The sequence below is a fragment of the Epinephelus moara genome, chromosome 20, assembly GCF_006386435.1.
Source record: "Epinephelus moara isolate mb chromosome 20, YSFRI_EMoa_1.0, whole genome shotgun sequence".
Lineage (NCBI taxonomy): Eukaryota > Metazoa > Chordata > Actinopteri > Perciformes > Serranidae > Epinephelus > Epinephelus moara.
The window spans coordinates 43,670,055-43,687,807 of record NC_065525.1 but is presented as its reverse complement, the minus strand read 5'-3'; the positions used below and the strand labels follow the sequence as shown (position 1 = coordinate 43,687,807).

Here is a 17,753-nt window from a genome sequence, read left to right as displayed (position 1 = left end):
TCTGCTTCAAGGTTGGACAAGGTGTTGTTGCTTCAGAGATGGTCTTCTGCACACCTTGGTTGGAACCAGTGCTTATTTGACTTCCTGTTGCCTTTCTATCATCTTGAACCAGTCTGGCCATTCTCCTCTGACCTCTGGCATCAACAAGGCATTTTGGCTCACTGGATATTTTCTCTTTTTGGGACCATCCTCTGTAAACCCTAGAGATGGTTGTGTGTGAAAATCCCAGTAGATCAGCAGTTTCCAACAACCATGCCACATTTAAAGTCACTTAAATCACCTTTCTTCCTCGTTCTGATGCTCTGTTTGAACTTCAGCAGCTCGTCTTCACCATGTCTACATGACTAAATGCATTGAGTTGCTGTCACATGATTGGCCAATTAGCTATTCGAGTAAATGAGCAGTTAAACAGGTGTACCTAATAAAGTGGCCGTTGAGTGAATGGAAACACAGACTGGGGTTAAACCACTACATAAGCTACTGTACACCATGTAAAAAATATCAGCTCTGCTGGTCCTCCTGGCACCGTTCATGCTGTGTCACTCTTACGGTGGAGTTATAAACAACTAGCTCTAAGCTAATGCTAACATGAAGAGTCACCACAACCAATAAGCTAACTGTTTTCAACCGTTAATGTTACTTCAACTGTCGAAGTTCGGCTACAGCAAGTTAACCGTTAGCTAGTTAGCCTGCTAGCCAACTTTAGCAAACATTAGCACAGACGGCAGCTTAACCTCTTGTTTAGCACGAACATGACCGTCTCCAAGTAGCACTCATGACAAGTAGACATTTCAAACTCATTTTATAGCGTTCAAGTAAGCTAGTGAAAAGAAAAGAAAACCGTAACGCGACCGAGGTAACGTTATATCCTGTTGTCATTTAACCGAACGTCAAAGGAACTCCATTCCAAAGCCATTTAGATTAAAGGTGAATTGATTCTCTGCAAACATACACACAGAATAGAAGATAATTCACAGGTTTGTATAAATAAACAGACTCTATTAGTAAATTCGGCTAACATACAACACACGGTGCAGCACGTTATTTAATAATATTTCAGCTTTCCCTCGGACCTTAAGCGGTGGAAAGCAGCGCTACATTAGGGGGCATGGAAGACTGAGAGAAGCCGCAAAACCAAACAAAAAACCAACCAACATCATTTAATCCAGTGAAGAATGCGTATAGAATGTAAGCCGAATTATTAAGGGAAATGTACAGATTTGTAAAATGTATAACGCCATACTCTGCGTGGTGTATGCTTGTACTTATCGTAACGCAAGCAAAATCGTATTGGTTTTCAGACTGGGTCTGGCCCCACATTGTCTTCCTAATGACAACAGAGGTTTGACTGGCGTCAAACTGTCACTAAACAAGTTTCGACAAACTAATGAGCGACAGTACGGAAATGCAGTTAATGAGAGGACCATCGTGGTAAAATGCCCAATTTAAGCAGCCATTGTGTGGACTGACACATGAGATTACATGCTGGAAATAAAAGAGGAAAACTTACAGTTGCAGGAGTTCAGTTTCCCTCGCTTGGTTTCGAATTGACAAGCTGCTCCTGCAACGCGCATGCGTGTAGGGAACCCCAGGATCGCACCATTATTTATACCAAGAAAACCTGACTGTATTAAATTAAATTAAATTAAATTAAATTAAATAACAACAACAACAACAACAACAACAACAACAATAATAATAATAATAATAATAATAATAATTTAGTTTTAGGAAATATGAGAAAAATAATTTTATTTTTTTAATTTTATAAATAAAACTATAATAAATCCTCAAAATATTAATACAAAAAAAGTTTTATTACCTTTTATTGTGTTAAATTATAAAACTGATGCTGTTAAGCTTGGGCATTGTTCTTTTTTCCCTACATGTCAGCTGACAGGTTCTCCCCATTCATCTCTCAATCTTTAACTGGGAGTTCATTTGCTTTCAGTGGTCAACTGAAACACACTTCAACTGACACATCCCACTATTTTTGTTCTCACGTTTTCACACATGAACAAAATTAAAAAAGGATACATTTCAAGTTTTTCTCACTTAATAAAATTCCACTGTTCATACACAATTAATTCCAACTTACATCTCATCTGATACTTAAAACATCCACCTGAAAAAATAATATACTTTATCTGAAACTTGAACTGACGGTCGCTGCTATCAGGAATTTGACCCTGACGTACCCTTCCAATTTAATTGTCACTTAAACCTCAACTAACATTTAACTCTTGGCACTTTGAACTGAAGTGATAGCTCCTCTTCATTCAGTGCTTACTCTTAAACTGACATTTAAACTGCTTAAATCAATTCTGTTTTAACTGCCACTTCTTTTTTTCAGTGCTTCAACTTCATACAGCCATACAAAGACATTAAAACAGCTACAAGGACTCAAACATGTTCAGACACTGAAGCTATTTGTTTCAACTGCAAAATACACACAGTTTCTTCAGGAATTACCCAGGCTCCACCCCCTATTCCCAAATTAGGACTTCCTGGCTCCAGTACTTCACACAGGTGATAACAACGGTAAACCAAATTTCAGGCTTAAGTGGGATTCATACTTGTGCGTCAGATCTATGCAGAGCCTACACACGTGGCCCACGCCGCTGGGAGCATTTATACTTGTTCCGTGGTGTGTCTGTGTCACTCTGCAGTTACACCTCCAAAACACTAGTCGGCGGTACGGTTTCTGTGAAGTGCTGTAAACTTTAATTGATTCAAAACACACATTAAACACACATTCTACAATATTAATAGGAATGATTTCAAACACAAGTGCACAAATCAGCTTCACAGACAAAGAACTTGTCCTTTGCTGGACACATTTTCTCTACTAATTTAACATGCTAATGCTTTAAGCACAATCCTATGGCATTTTACATTGTATAAATTAGCCAAGCTGCTAGCAGATTTTTCCTCTACTCATATGAAGCCAACAAAATTCAGCTCCATTACAACTTATATGGTTCACCGACAAAACAACTGTCTTATACTACTTAAATAACATGCTAAAGTTGTTTGCGCAAGCCTATGGCATTTTATATTGTATGAATTAGCTTAGCCACAAGTGGAGATTTCCTCTGCTCATATGAAGCCAGGATAAATCACACACACGACTTAAAATGCTATTTTTGTGGAGGCTTTATTGTCTTCACAATTTATTGTTTCTAATTTATGAAATAAAAGTAAATAAAAGCTTTGTTTCCACTGAGGGAAATGGTTTCAGCTTACAGAAACAGGAGGTCTGCTTCACCACGATGTCGAGTTACATTTCAGGGGAGGTGCACGAGAGGCTACAGCGCAGGGTACGGTGTAGGCTCTACAACAATGCAGAACCTACGCTGTAGGTACGGCGTTGATTTGACACAGAGGCATAAATCCTGCATTAGTTGCTTTGCCTCAGTAAGCTACATTATGACTTAGATATTTAATTGTAACTAGTATATGTTTCCCCATCATTCAGTGACAGCAGCCTCTCCACACGTCCACTCTGCACTGTGCGACAGCAGCTCTCAGTTTTGGCCATCTGACAGGAGCTGGAGTCTGCCAAGGTGATGAGGTGTGATACTGACATCAGGCAGGTCGACCTGCCAGCCTCCAGGCTGACTGCAGCCACTGGAAGTGACAGGATACGACTCTGTGACTCCGCCCACCTACGCTTGGTGTGTTTGGGAAGCATTTCTGCAGCACGCCGTCCTGTCAGGAGTCAAAATAATGTGAGCTGCTGAAGTGCAGAGACCGCTGGCATCTGAAACCCACCCACAAGTCTATGTCCTTTTCAACACCTCTGAGATGACATGCACATCTTAGTCTTACTCACTTCATGTGTTAGTGATCCATCCTGACCTGTTCAACAGATCATCTCATGGAGATTGAGTAAATATACACAGTGTGTAGTATTTTCCTGCCACCAGGCACACATTGGTGATAGGCCTGTAAACCTACTCTAAATATTAGGGCCTTTCTCAGTCTGTATTGTTATCTCTTCTTATGTCATCATTCACAGCCAAAGTACTACTGTCCCACATGGCTGACAGATCGAGCCAAAGACGGCAGTTGGCTAGTTTTTGGAAGTGCACAGCAGAGCCATCCTTGCAAAGTTATTTAAACTCTAAAAGCAAAGAGAGCTAGAATTACTGCTTCAGCACAGAAGACCTAAACAATCAGCACAGTTTCAAGGTGGAGACCCAAAATGAGCGTCACCAATTCAGTATCTGACCAAATGTCTCCCCTTCTGTTCCTGAGATATGATGTTGAGTAATGGTCAGAGAAGTGTTTTTTGTAGAACATGATGATGTCACAGTGAAGTCAACCTTTGACCTTTGGATACAAAATATCATCACTTCATCATTTTATCCTGTTAGACATATGTGTGAAGTTTTGTCATAATTAGCGTATGGATTATTGAGTTATGGCCAAGAAATATGTTTTGGGAGGTCACAGAGGCCTTGATGTTTGAGCTTTCAGCGGTGAGTCCAACTGGACGTTTGTGCCAAATTTGAAAAAAATCCCTCAAGGTGTTCTAGAGATATTGCGTTCACAATAATGGGACAGATGGAAGGACGGACAACCTGAAAACATAATACCTCTCGCTGGTATGGAGGCATAAAAACTGTTGTTGATCAACGTGCTGCATTTCTTTATTCTTACCTCTATTCATTTTTCACAAATTGTAATTTGTATGTTAACATTTTAAAATACAAAAACTGATCACGAGAGCAAGCGAACCTCCCTCCAAAATATTATACCAATTATGAAGAATCCACTGGACTATAACCTCTAGTTAATCCAAATTTTAATACCTCATTAAAGTAGGGCCAGCTCTAAAATTTTGGGGACCCTAAGCAGGGTTTGGTTTGGGCCTTGGTTGTGACTTGCAGGGTGGATAACGGATCTGTGGATACGTTCACAGGTGTTCAGATCAGATCGATGGATGGATGAGAGGAGCAGCTGCTGCGAGTGAATGCAAACTTTTGGACCCAGCCCAGCCAACACTGCCCTCTGACAGTGTAGTGCTAGAAAAACCAACAGTTTATATATATATATATATATATATATATATATATATATTCCAAGAGCCTCCTATTGAATGGTTCGAATTGTGTGGGCTGCCACAAATGAATGTGTGGGAAACCCTGGTCCAGTTCCCCTGCTTCTGAGCTTTATGTTTTGTTACTATTTTTTTGCAAAAATGGCACAAAATGTTGTCACTTTTTGTTGAGAAAATTACATTTTAGACAATATTATTGTCTCTTGTTCAAAAAAATCTTTTCATGGGGCCCACCAGAGATCACAGGTTATAAAGCAACTCCTTAAAACAGGTAAGGCTGGCTCTGCATTGAAGGACTCTGTTAAAAAAATCTTGTTGTCATCCAGCCAAACACTTACAACATCTCTGTTTAGAATATCGAGACGAATGACAGATAAGGGCCCAGCTTAATGGCACTAATTATGAGAGTTACTCCAATGCAGATAGTCGAGGCAAACAGGAAGAGAGGGATGTGAGAGCCAGGTGACTGGTGGACAGGTGGTAAAGTCTGAGGGCATCTGGTTGGACAGGTGGCGAATGACAATAAGAGACCTGAGGAAATGGAAATGTGGCCGTAGGGAGGGACAGAGAGGCAGAATGTGACAGGACTGCTATTGAGAAAGGCCTTTTGTTCATGCACAGTTTTTTTGCATATAGCTTGTATCGTCAGTCACATAAAGAATGCCTTAAAGCTTTACCAGGAGTAGGGGTCAGAAAAAAAATCTGTTTGTCTCAAGTAGCACAAGAGGAGAAATCAGAGGGTCACCAAAATCATTGGAATCATCCTCTGGTGAGCATGATTATCCATCAGTCCGTTAACTAATTACTGAGGTATCTCTCTGTGGATACATCGAGATCAATTAGCATCATTATCCGCTGGGCAGAAACAACAACTTTCCTCTCATCAAACAGCAGCTCTGCTCTGAGCTATCACCGGTGTCATATCCGTGTTACATTATAGATGGAAACCTCAGAAGCTTTTTACAACCAGATTACTGACTGTTTAATTAAATTGAAAAATGCCAAACACTCACGGAGCCTGTGATAGAGAGCATAATTCTGCCGCTGTATTAGCAGGAGGCTCATTACTCAGCACTAATGAGTTTCTCCTGCAGAGACACATCACAGGAGCAGGCCCGAGGTTCTGTTCCTGCTTTATGTTTCTAATCAACCGTCCTGCGCCGAAGAATATCACCAATAAACTACACACGTGAAGCTGTCTTCCAGATGGAAAAAAACAACTTCCATATTGTTTTTATTTGGCCCTGTTGCTGCCTCGAGAAGAAGAAGAGGGGTCATTAGGTGGTCCTTATAGACACTGCTCGCTCTGGTCTCTGGATCATATAGCTGCTGCTGCTGCTGCTGCTGCTGCTGCTGCTGCTGCTGCTGCATGTGAATCTGACCCCAGATGTCCATTTGAAGAGGATGTGTTGCATCTCTACCACTGTTTCAAGATCCACTGGAAGGGTTTTGTGCTGTTGTTGTTTTTTCCCTCATTTTCAGGTTTTTGCAACTTTCTGAATTGTGCATGTGTCTCCAACATCACCTGTCATCAAAGATAGTTTATCCACACTCACTGGTTGGTCATTAAAAGAATAGTTCACCCAAAATCAGTATCAGCGCCAACAGACTTCGACAAAGGCCAAACAAAAGAAAAAAGTCATAAAACTTTCAATAAGGCATGCATGCACAAAAAAACCTTCACTGGAAATGAATTGTTTGACAATAGTTTAGTTGTGTTGTGTTTGGATCTCCATGAGCCTGCAAATAGATAAAAGACCCTTAGATAATGCTGCACAGGAACTTTGATAAAGTTGGGTATATGATCTACGCGTAATAGAAAAAAAAAGTTTTGTCCTTAAGTATAATCTCAATATTTAGGCTATAATCACTGCTAGACACTCAGTAGAGGAATGTGTGTTAGGCTTATATGAACTGAATCAAAGATACTCTATAATAGAGCATCCATCATTACAAACTGTGCCAATGGTACAAAATGGTGTACACTCCCAGTCTCCTAAGTGGGCATGGTGTCTCTCCCCCTGCATCCCCCCACCTCATTAGGAAGTGTAGTAAATGTTGTGTGGATGGATAAAATCAAGTTCAAAACAATACACTATATTCAGTCCTAATTGAATGTTTGTTCCTTATTTCACCGCTTGTTTTTATTCAGATTCAGATTCAGATTCAGAATACTTTATTAATCCCAGGGGGGAAATTGTTTAAACCTTCTACCTTCATGTCTATTCTGTAAGATCAAATCAGCTGTTGCCAGACCTCATAAGAGTATGTTGCTAAAACAGATACGTCTTATACAAAGTTAATTTACTCCTGATTGTGTGTCTGAAAAAAGACATTACCATGTCAGAATATCTACAAGGGTTGGGGCTTGTGAAAAATGGGTCCAACATTTACTTCAGTGACTATGGGGCAAAGGGAACGGTCACAATCTGTACTCACGTTCACTTTTCCCATTGGAATGAATGGAGTCAGAACTGCTGCTAGTAGAGGCGGGGCAGTGGCAAAACCCACGTGACACAGATACAGGAAATTAATCTAAAGTGGGTCGTCTCGGTTTATTAACAGTCTCTGACTGAATTACATTCATTGTCATGAGGAATTGTAAAAACTTACATTTGTCAAGCATGGATTTGTGTTATTTTCCTAACATGTGGAGACTTCCCTACATAATATAATATAAAGTGGAAGTAACGTTAGGCAACTTTCCAACTAAGTCAGCTAGCTAAGGCTGTCTGCTTATCAACTCTTTGATTAACAGAATATAAGAACTTTCACTACTGCTCATTTTAGAAACACCACCGCAAGAAGACCTGTTCTTTGTTCGGATTATCAAACGGCCAATGGATCATAGATGTTTGTTTCTAGCTGTCTGCAATCACCATAGCTAACGTAGCTAGTGCACTAATGTAAGTGAGCTTTTCATTTTTCTGTGCTTGGATGGAGACAGGAACCAATCTAAACACACGTCACATAAACAAAGAACATGTCTTCTTGTGGTGGCCTTTCTAAAATGAGAAGCGGTGAAAGTTACGGTACTCTGTTATGATCAAGGAGTTAATAAGCAGACAGCATAAGCTAGCTAGCGCAAATTATTTTTATAGAGATGTCTCCACATGTATTTAACCATGGAAAATAAGTCAAATCCATGCTTGACAGGCATTACAATTTTCAGCCCATCTTCATTCAAAGTAAATGATAAAGAAATTACCTTGAGGTATTCTATCACGTTCATGAGAATGAGACGGATTCAAGGTCACAGTAACGTTGACCTTTGACCACCAACATCTAATCAATTCATTGCTGAGTCCAAGTGAATGTTTCTGCCAAATATTCTCTCAGGTCGTTTGTGAGATATCAAGTCAAGTCAAGTCAAGTCAAACTTTATTTATAAAGCACATTTAAAAACAACCTCAGTTGACCAAAGTGCTGTACAGTTATTGAAATATAAAATAATCATACACAAATATCATAATAAATAAAACAAAGGAAATAGTAAGGGCTCAATTTAAAAAACTAAAAATTAGATTAAAAAAGGGAAATAAAAAGTAAAAAGAGTAAAAAGAGTAAAAGCCAAGGATTCTTGCCTAGCAGGGACTGAACGCCAAGGAGAAAAGATGGGTTTTCAGTAATGTTTTAAAGTGCTCAACAGACTGTGCAGCTCTAACCTGGAATGGTAGGCTGTTCCACAGCTTTGGGGCCGCCACTGAGAAGGCTCTGTCCCCACGAGTAGAGAGTCTGGACCGAGGTACTGCCAGGAGCAGCTGGTTTGACGACCTAAGTGCTCTAGAAGTACTGTGAGGCTGTACAAGCTCTGATAAATAAGACGGTGCCAGACCATTTAAACACTTAAAAACAATTAATAAAACCTTGAACTGGATCCTAAAATTAACAGGCAGCCAGTGCAAAGATGCAAGGACAGGACTAATGTGATCACGCCGTTTCTTTCCAGTCAGCAGGCGGGCAGCTGCATTTTGGACTACTTGTAAACGGCGCAGTGCTGACTGGTCAAGACCAACAAACAAAGAGTTACAGTAGTCTAGGCGTGATGTAACAAAGGTGTGAATAACTTTCTCAAAATAATCTCGGGGGAGATATGCCTTTACTTTTGCTAATAGTCTTAGCTGGAAGAAGCTCGTTTTGACAATAGAGCTTATCTGCTTATCAAACCTAAAGTCACTGTCTAAAATAACACCAAGGTTCCTTGCAAAAGGGTGGCAGTGAGACTTAAGGGTGCCAATGGCGCTGTCATACCCATCTAACAGATTTTGTTGGCCAAATAAAATAATCTCAGTTTTATTTTTGTTCATGGAGAGAAAGTTGACTTCCATCCAAGATCGGATGTCATTGAGGCAGTCTAATAAGACCTGAACAGAGGCTTGCTCATTTGTTTTTAAAGGCAGATAGATTTGTACGTCATCTGCAAAGCAATGAAATGAGACATTGTGCTTTCTAAATATGGATCCCAATGGCAACATATATATTGAAAAGAGGAGGGGGCCCAAAATAGAACCCTGAGGCACCCCACAGTTCAGGGGGGAAGAGGCTGAAGAATACTGGCCCAGCTGGACAGAGAAGCTCCTATCTGAGAGGTAGGACTGAAACCACTTAAGAACAGTACCCTTAATGCCCACACAGGTGTTTAAGCGAGACAGGAGAATGTTGTGATCCACCGTATCAAAGGCAGCCGTCAGATCCAGAAGGACCAGGACTGCAGAGCTACCAGAGTCAACTGTCAAAAGAAGGTCATTTAAAATTCTTAAAAGCGCCGTTTCTGTGCTATGACGTGACTTAAAACCAGACTGGAACTTCTCGGAAATGTCATTTAGATCAATAAAAGACTGCAGCTGTTCATTAACCACCTTCTCCAAGACCTTAGAAAGAAAAGGAAGCTTGGAGATAGGCCTAAAGTTGGATAAAACTGTGGGGTCAAGATTATGTTTTTTGATGAGGGGCTGGACCACAGCATGTTTAAAGGCAGCTGGGACACATCCAGACATCAAAGATGAATTTATCAGATCCATAACACAGGGCCCAATGATATGGAAAACGTCCTTAAAAAGACGGGGTGGGATGCTGTCAAGAGGACAGTACGAAGGCCTGAGGTGCTGGACAATATCAGTTAAAGCTGAGAGAGACACTTGTTCAAATGTGTCAAAAACAGCAGGGCAATTGGGAAAGATGGCAGGATCTAATGCAGACGGCAAAAGAGAGGACCTAATATCAGAAATCTTGCCAATAAAAAACCTTAGAAAATCTTCACACAGTTTAGGAGAAGGAACAACACCATTGTGGTCACAGGGGTTTAAAAGAGTATTTAAGGTATTAAAAAGAATGTTCATAAGACTGAGACAGACAAGGTCACAGTAACGTTGACCTTGGAGCTACGACTATCAAAATGTGATGAGTTCATTGGCAAGTCTAAGTGGATTTCTTGCCAAATTTGAAGAAATCCCCTCATGGCATTTGTGAGATATCACAATCATGAGAATGGGATGGACGGACAGACGGACAACACGNAACACCATTGTGGTCACAGGGGTTTAAAAGAGTATTTAAGGTATTAAAAAGAATGTTCATAAGACTGAGACAGACAAGGTCACAGTAACGTTGACCTTGGAGCTACGACTATCAAAATGTGATGAGTTCATTGGCAAGTCTAAGTGGATTTCTTGCCAAATTTGAAGAAATCCCCTCATGGCATTTGTGAGATATCACAATCATGAGAATGGGATGGACGGACAGACGGACAACACGAAAACATAATGCCTCGGGCTACAGCACGGAGGCATAGCTATTAACTGTAGTTAAATACCTCCCAACACTGGTCTCAGGAAACTAAGTACAGCAGACTGAGGCTCTTTTGCCAACTCTCATAAATAATCTCATAAAAATAACCAGCAGGTTGGATGTGTCGTGTCACCCAGCAGTAACACAGACAACACAAAAATATGTCCATAAATCCTGACGCCAACCTCCCAGCAGCCTCGGAGGCCAGCAGGAGGAGGAGGTGGAGGTGATTTACTCTTCCTGTCCACCCCACAGATGAGCTCCATCATCCCTGTGAGTTTCAGGCCAGGCCCTGAGGTGTGGTGGTGTTATATGGCGTTGTTGCAGTCAGAGAGCTGAGGGTGTGTCGACCTGTGATCCAGACAGCCTGAGCCCTCTGTGCCCACAGCTGTTCATTAAACTGACAGCAGTCTGCTCCAGGTTCCTGTCAGCACGCTTCTGCCCAGATACTGGATTTATCCTGCATGGAAAAGAAAAAAGAATCTTTGTTATGTATTTGTAGGATACAAACAGAGTCCTTGATGATGCTGTTATATATTAGTGTGATATGATCTGCATCATTTATGTGATCCTGATGATCCAGATGCTGTGTGTGATTTACAGAGTCAACAGCAATGCCTGCAGCTCTGTTCAGCTGTACTTTAACACAACACTAGCAAGGCAAGGAAGCTTTATTTATTCATTTAAAGCACAGAGGCAGTCCAAAAAGAAATGCATTAGAATTAAAGCAATAAAAACTGAAAGAAATCAGTTAAAGATAGAACAAAATGGGATTTAGAAAATTACATAAAATGAAATCAAATGGAATTGACTAGAAATACAGTTTGACTCACAGCAGTGATGAGTTGGAAAGGAAATAAATGTGCAGTAAGGAATTAAATCAATCAGTGGCACAGGAGAACAACAGAGTTCTTCATTAAGATATAAAAGTGACTAAAGCTGAGGCGCATTTGAGATCATCAGGACGCTGGTTCCATCTGTGTGAAGCACATTAGATAAAAGACGCTTTAGACAGTTTGCCTCTAAGGCCCCGTTTATACGACAACGATTTCAACTGAAAACGGTAAACTTTAGTTGCGTTTTGGCCGATCGTTTACACGACAGCGGCGTTTTGGGTGCCTGAAAATGCAATGATTTGAAAACGGGTCCTATGTCGCACAGTGAGAGAGATAAAATTCTGACAGTGTCAGAAATTTGGGATGACCACCTCACTGTGTGACTGCTGTTACCACCTACGTCTACTAAGCAACCAATAGAAATGCAGCATGAANCCGAGCTCTGTTTGTGCTGCTCACCCTGTTGATTTGAAGTGAAGTGTAGATCTGTTACTGCAGCAACTCCACCTCGTCATCCATCCAGACAAAGTTATCTGTGCATGCTTTCGCCAGTGTGTCTTCTTTGTTTTGGTTTGTAATCACGGCGTTGTAGAGGAAGGCGCATCAGTGCAGGAGCATGGCGTCATGCCATGGTGTTGCTTTGAAAATTTACACTGCCACCCATTGACCTGGCGTGCATACTGCAGCGTTTCCAGTAGATTTTGCGGCTCCGTGTGAACGGGGATGGTTTCAATAACGTCGTCATATAAACGCAGAGGTTTTTTAAAACGCAAAGGACAGACTTTTCCGTTTTTACTGAAATCGTTGTCGTATAAACGGCCCCTAAAGCTCAGTATACACTGTGTGATTTTGGGCTGTCCCAGACATAAGATGAACATTGCGAAAGAAATGTGGCAATATCTTTGGTCATGGCTCTAAGATGGTGGTCCTATGTCGCACAGTGAGAGAGATAAAATTCTGACAGTGTCAGAAATTTGGGATGACCACCTCACTGTGTGACTGCTGTTACCACCTACGTCTACTAAGCAACCAATAGAAATGCAGCATGAAATGACGCACTGATCAGCGCTAAACCCAAACGAACAGATGGATAGCAGCTCGCCATTGAGGCAAAACAGGCTAAAAGAAATGTGTGTGAATCCAGCAAAGAGGAAAACCTTGTGAAGCCTTGCCTGTATGACGTGTCCTCCAGCTCTGACCATGATCGCGTAAATGGGGCGAAGCATGGAAGGAAATAGAGGCGGAGTTACAGCTGCCAGGTGAGACACCTAGCAGCTCTGATTAGAAACCAAATTATTGGACAAATTAAAAATTTGATATCATGATAGTGCTGGATGAAAAATTGGGGGAACTCAACCATCATGTTGTTATCCTAACTTGCCAAATACTGCTGCTTTGTTAGCGGGCGTACGTCAAAATATGACATACCAGATACCCTCTTGTGTCTGTTTTGGACGGCATATCAAGTTACACTTTTCAAATGCACTTCGAGTTTCTGCCCATTACATGCTTAAAGTTTTTTTTTCAATAAACTTATGATGTAGGTGAAACACTTAATGTTTTTGGTTGATTTCCTGAAGCCCATTTCAGACCAAAGATTTGCAACGAGACAAAACTGGTTTACAAAGTTGCAGCAAAAAGTGTCAGTGGTGTGAACTGGCTGGTCTGAAGTCAAAATGACCACAGACGGCGTGTTTGCTTGCTGCAGCAGGTGACCACTGAGCCCTCTGGTTAGGTTCAGCAAAAACATGGTTTGGTTAGAAATTCACATGGGAACCAAAGAGCAGGCTCCAAGGTGAGTTCTTTGACCCGTCCATCTCCCCTCCTTCCCTATACAAACGCTCTCACTCTTTATACCACGGTAGTTGCCGGCATCTTCTTACTAAGCAGCAGTATTTGACAAGTTCAGAGTAAGAACGGACAGAGGAAACACACTGGATGATGTTTGTACCAAATTTAATGAGGATCCCTCTGCTCCAAACAGCAATATGTTTCATTATGAGACTCTGAATTATTTAGATTTTACCATCAGAGCTGATTTCTTTATCATGTTTGATCACTTTCTGTCTATCAGATAGTAAACAGCTGATACTGTGTATTAAAGGCTGACATGTATTTGTCAGAGCAGGAAAGTGTAAATATTTAAAATAAATGTGTTCATTTTCTGCACATCACATGAATTATTTGTTGAAATCTTTGTGCAGCTCGTTGACGACTGTGGTTTCAACGCTGCAGACATGAAACTTTTCAGGATGAATATTCCTGTGTTGGTGTTTCCGTCTGTCTGATGAGATTTCAGATCTTCTCTGACGCTCTGTGTCTGTTATGATTCAGACCTTCACTCCTCATTGTTGTGCTGTTATCAGCCTCATTCACATTATCATTGATCATGGAAATGATCCAGCACCGAAGTCTCTCTCTCTCAGCCCGCAGCAATTAACTCCACGAAAATGTTATTTGCAATTTTACTGTTAACTCATGTATTAATTCTGCGATCAATTACCTCCACTTCAGCTTTTCCAGACTCATTTCACTGATGGATGTCGTGATGAAGAACTTTTAAGAAGAAAGACAAAGGAAACTTTTTGACTAGAGTTTCTTAAAAAAGTTGTGCGTTAAAGGAATACTCAGACGATTTGGGAGTTATGCCCTTTCTCTATCATTTTCATAGTGAGACAACATGATCAATATCTTTTTTGTGTCTGTACGTCCAGTGGCTGGGTCTCAGCGTTGCGCATATAGGGGGTCAGTAGCATACGGTAAAAGTGAACAAATAAATGTTACAGAAACCCTGAAGCTGGCATTTCTGCATGTGCATTTAAAACAAATAAATGTTACAGAAACCCTGAAGCTGGCATTTCTGCATGTGCATTTAAAACAGGCANAAAAATGTTTCAATCACGCCAGGATTAGTGATTGCTGCAAAGTTTTCACTCCTTGTGATGCACTCTCTGCGGCGGTTTTCCTCCTGATGATGATGATGATGATGATATATCTCTAGCCTCCCAACGATGGTAGCACTGAATCCCATTCTGTGCAGCAAAATGATTCCACCTCCGTAGGAATATGTTAGCTAGCCCCGCAGCTAGACCACCAATCCTCCCCTGACCTCCGTCTCCCCTCGGCCCCTTGCTGTTCTGCTGCCACGGAGGATTCAGCCTCTCTTCTCGCCCGCTCAGCATCTAACACCTCGAGTTCCTCATCTGTATGCTCCGGCTCAAACAGGTATGGCTCTGGATCTGTGTCCGCTACAAGAAACTCTTCAAAATCGTGTTCAAAGTCGTCCATTGCAGCTACTATAGTCCGGAGATATCGTTAGGCTAAATAAACAACTGAGTTTTGTTTACAGGCTACGTCTGTGCCTGCTCACCGGTGTATCCCTCCACGGATCACAGCGCAGGACGTACTGACCCTCTATAAGCGCAATGCTAACGGCTGAGACCCAGCCACTGGACGTACAGACACAAAAAAGATATCGATCATGTTGTCTCAATATGAAAATGATAGAGAAAGGGCATAACTCCCAAATCGTCGGAGTATTCTTTTAACTGTCACTGAGGCCATTTTTAGGCAAAAATGCACTGGCGATGGTACAATGTAACTAAGTACATTTAGTCAAGAACTGTACAATTTTGAGATACTTATATTTTCCTTGAGTATTTTTTGCTACTTTTTACTTGGACTCCTCTACATCCTTGAGGCAAATATTGGACTTTTTACTGCACTACATTTAATTGACAGCTTTAATTACTTTGCAGATCTGGATTACTAAATATGATCAGCTAATAAATGATGATGTATTGTAATTATTATTAGGGCTGTCAAAATAACGTATTAAATTTGATGAATTGATCACAGAAAAATGTGTTAAAAATGTAACGCTGATCAATCACATTCTGTGGTGCCCTTTGACCCGGTGCGTCATGAAGGCCACAGTGGCTTTATCACATGATGGAAGGAGACAAGATGACGCTGCTCGGCCCCATGAATGGAACATTTACATTTACAAAACGCCCAGATGGAACTGTTGATAGGAGCATTGTTCTCTGCAGTTTCTGCAGGAAGGAACTTTTGTACCATGGGAGAACTTAAAGCCTGAAATATCACCTCAACACAAAGACTTCAGCAGCGAACCCTGAGGACACAGCCTCTGATGCTAGTGCTAGCTCGTCAAGCCACACTCGACCAGGCGTTCAGATGTTAACTGAGTAAAGCCTAGTTCACATTACACAATTTCCACCCTGATTTTGCGTCGCGGAGACTATCGTAATCTTTTGAGTGTTCATTCCTGGCGACGTGTGTTTCTGTCAGTGGGAGTCTCGCCAACTGCGTTACGACCTGTGTGTGCACACCACAAGATTTCTCCACCGAGCCCTCGCCGACAGAGCCCCAGATAACACGGTGACGTCCCCAAACTTGGAGACGACACATGGTAAAGGCATGGATATTCTTCCCAGTGTTGAATCAGATCTGCCTCCAGGGCCTGGGTCCAAACACAACGCGCTCCCCGTGATCCTGTGGACGCTGCCATTGTTGTTGTTGCTTGCCAGCTTGTCAGTGTTGGGAGAGAAACGAGCAACCAGGGCTATGGAGACAAGCCCAAAAGAAGCGACTATCAAGCGTTTAAATAACTTATTAGACGGATATATATGTAGAGGAAGGTGATGTTTAGAGAGCAAGCCCAAATAAGCAACTCCACTTTAGAAACAAGCCCAAAGTCGCAGCTAATAAGCAGACCTGGCAACCCTGCGCCTTGTCCTCCTCACATTTCTTCCGTCATCCTGCGTGCTGACGTGGGACGTATCCCGCCTCTCACTGGCTGATGCTTTTTGTCAGTCGTGTCAGACTTCTCCAGTTTTCTATCATGCCAGATATCCAGTCCCAGTCACAGACGAGGGGGCGACTTGCTCGTAGGCTTGTTCACACATGAGGACTTGTCGTGGCAGACTATCTGCTGACTCACCTCCGACCCAAGGTGGCTCTCAAGATCCTCTGCGACGTCAAAATCACGGTGAAAATCGTGTAATGTGAACTAGGCTTCAGTCTACCTGTGACTGACTAACTAAATCTCTTACAGAATGGACTGCAGACCAGTTTCAGAGGACGGGGGACAGTTGTGTCCAAATCCAGCAGCTTCACCACGACACATCTGCCAAAATTCATTTGAATTGAAATTTTTAAAAATACTTTCACAGCAAAAACTGATATATGCAATCAATTTAGATTAATGAATCACAGACTATGTAATTAATTTGATATTTTTTGATGGCTTGACAGCCCTGATTATTATAGAGTAAACCAGAGGTATTAACCTTATTGTGCCCAAGACACACCAAAGGCTGAGCCAAAATCTTAAGGCACACTTGTACATATATATATCTGTGCACAATAGCTTCTACAACGTGTGTTTTCACTCCTATCACGGCATAAGACAATAAAAATAAGAAAAAATAAGACATAGTTTTCATAATGCATTTTTTTTCTCTTTTCTTTGGGTGGTAGGTCGTCTTCGCTCGTGCTTTGTTGTAATTTGCTCTGTACAATGAAGCGATCCATCGTCACAGCTTTCTCCTTTTAAAAGTTACCATCCCTCACACTGGCTGCCAATCAGAGCTTTTGATGAGTCACACACAGTCTTTATTGGGAAATGGGTCGGTTAAAAAAAAAATGGGTCAGTTAAAAAATTCACTCATTACTTTTTGCATCAGCCCAGTTGAATGTTGCCATAACAATGTGTGGTTATCACAAAATCCCAGGAATTTCATCCCAGGCTGTGTTTGATCGCAAGACCGCGACAACAGCCATCTTTGAACCTCTCTCACTGTGTGACATAGGACCACCATTTTAGAGCCACAGCCAAAGATGTTGCCACGTTTCTTTCCTCTGGTCATCTTTTGTCTGGGACAGCCCAAAATCACACAGTGTGCACCAGGCTTAAGATAATATTTGTAAACCCCTCACATCAGAGGATAAGTTGAGGAGATAATCAGTCAGAACAGCCTCCAATTAGAAGCAACCTCGGGTTTAAGGGCCCAAAATCTGTCCAGTGATCGTCTAGTGTGGGT

The 17,753-nt window shown here is 41.5% G+C and overlaps 2 protein-coding genes across 5 annotated transcripts in view; one reads left to right on the top strand and one right to left on the bottom strand.

Annotated features, from left to right (window-relative positions):
- pot1 (protection of telomeres 1 homolog) overlaps positions 1 to 1,562 on the bottom strand; it is a 128,688-nt gene extending 127,126 nt beyond the window's left edge. For both annotated transcript variants that reach the window (XM_050072862.1, XM_050072861.1), the window contains exon 1: positions 1,511 to 1,562. The gene's annotated coding sequence lies outside the window, so the exon portion shown is untranslated. The remainder of the gene's footprint in view (positions 1 to 1,510) is intronic.
- LOC126407721 (E3 ubiquitin-protein ligase TRIM21-like) overlaps positions 1 to 17,753 on the top strand; it is a 297,595-nt gene that overhangs the window by 131,442 nt on the left and 148,400 nt on the right. The window lies entirely within an intron of this gene.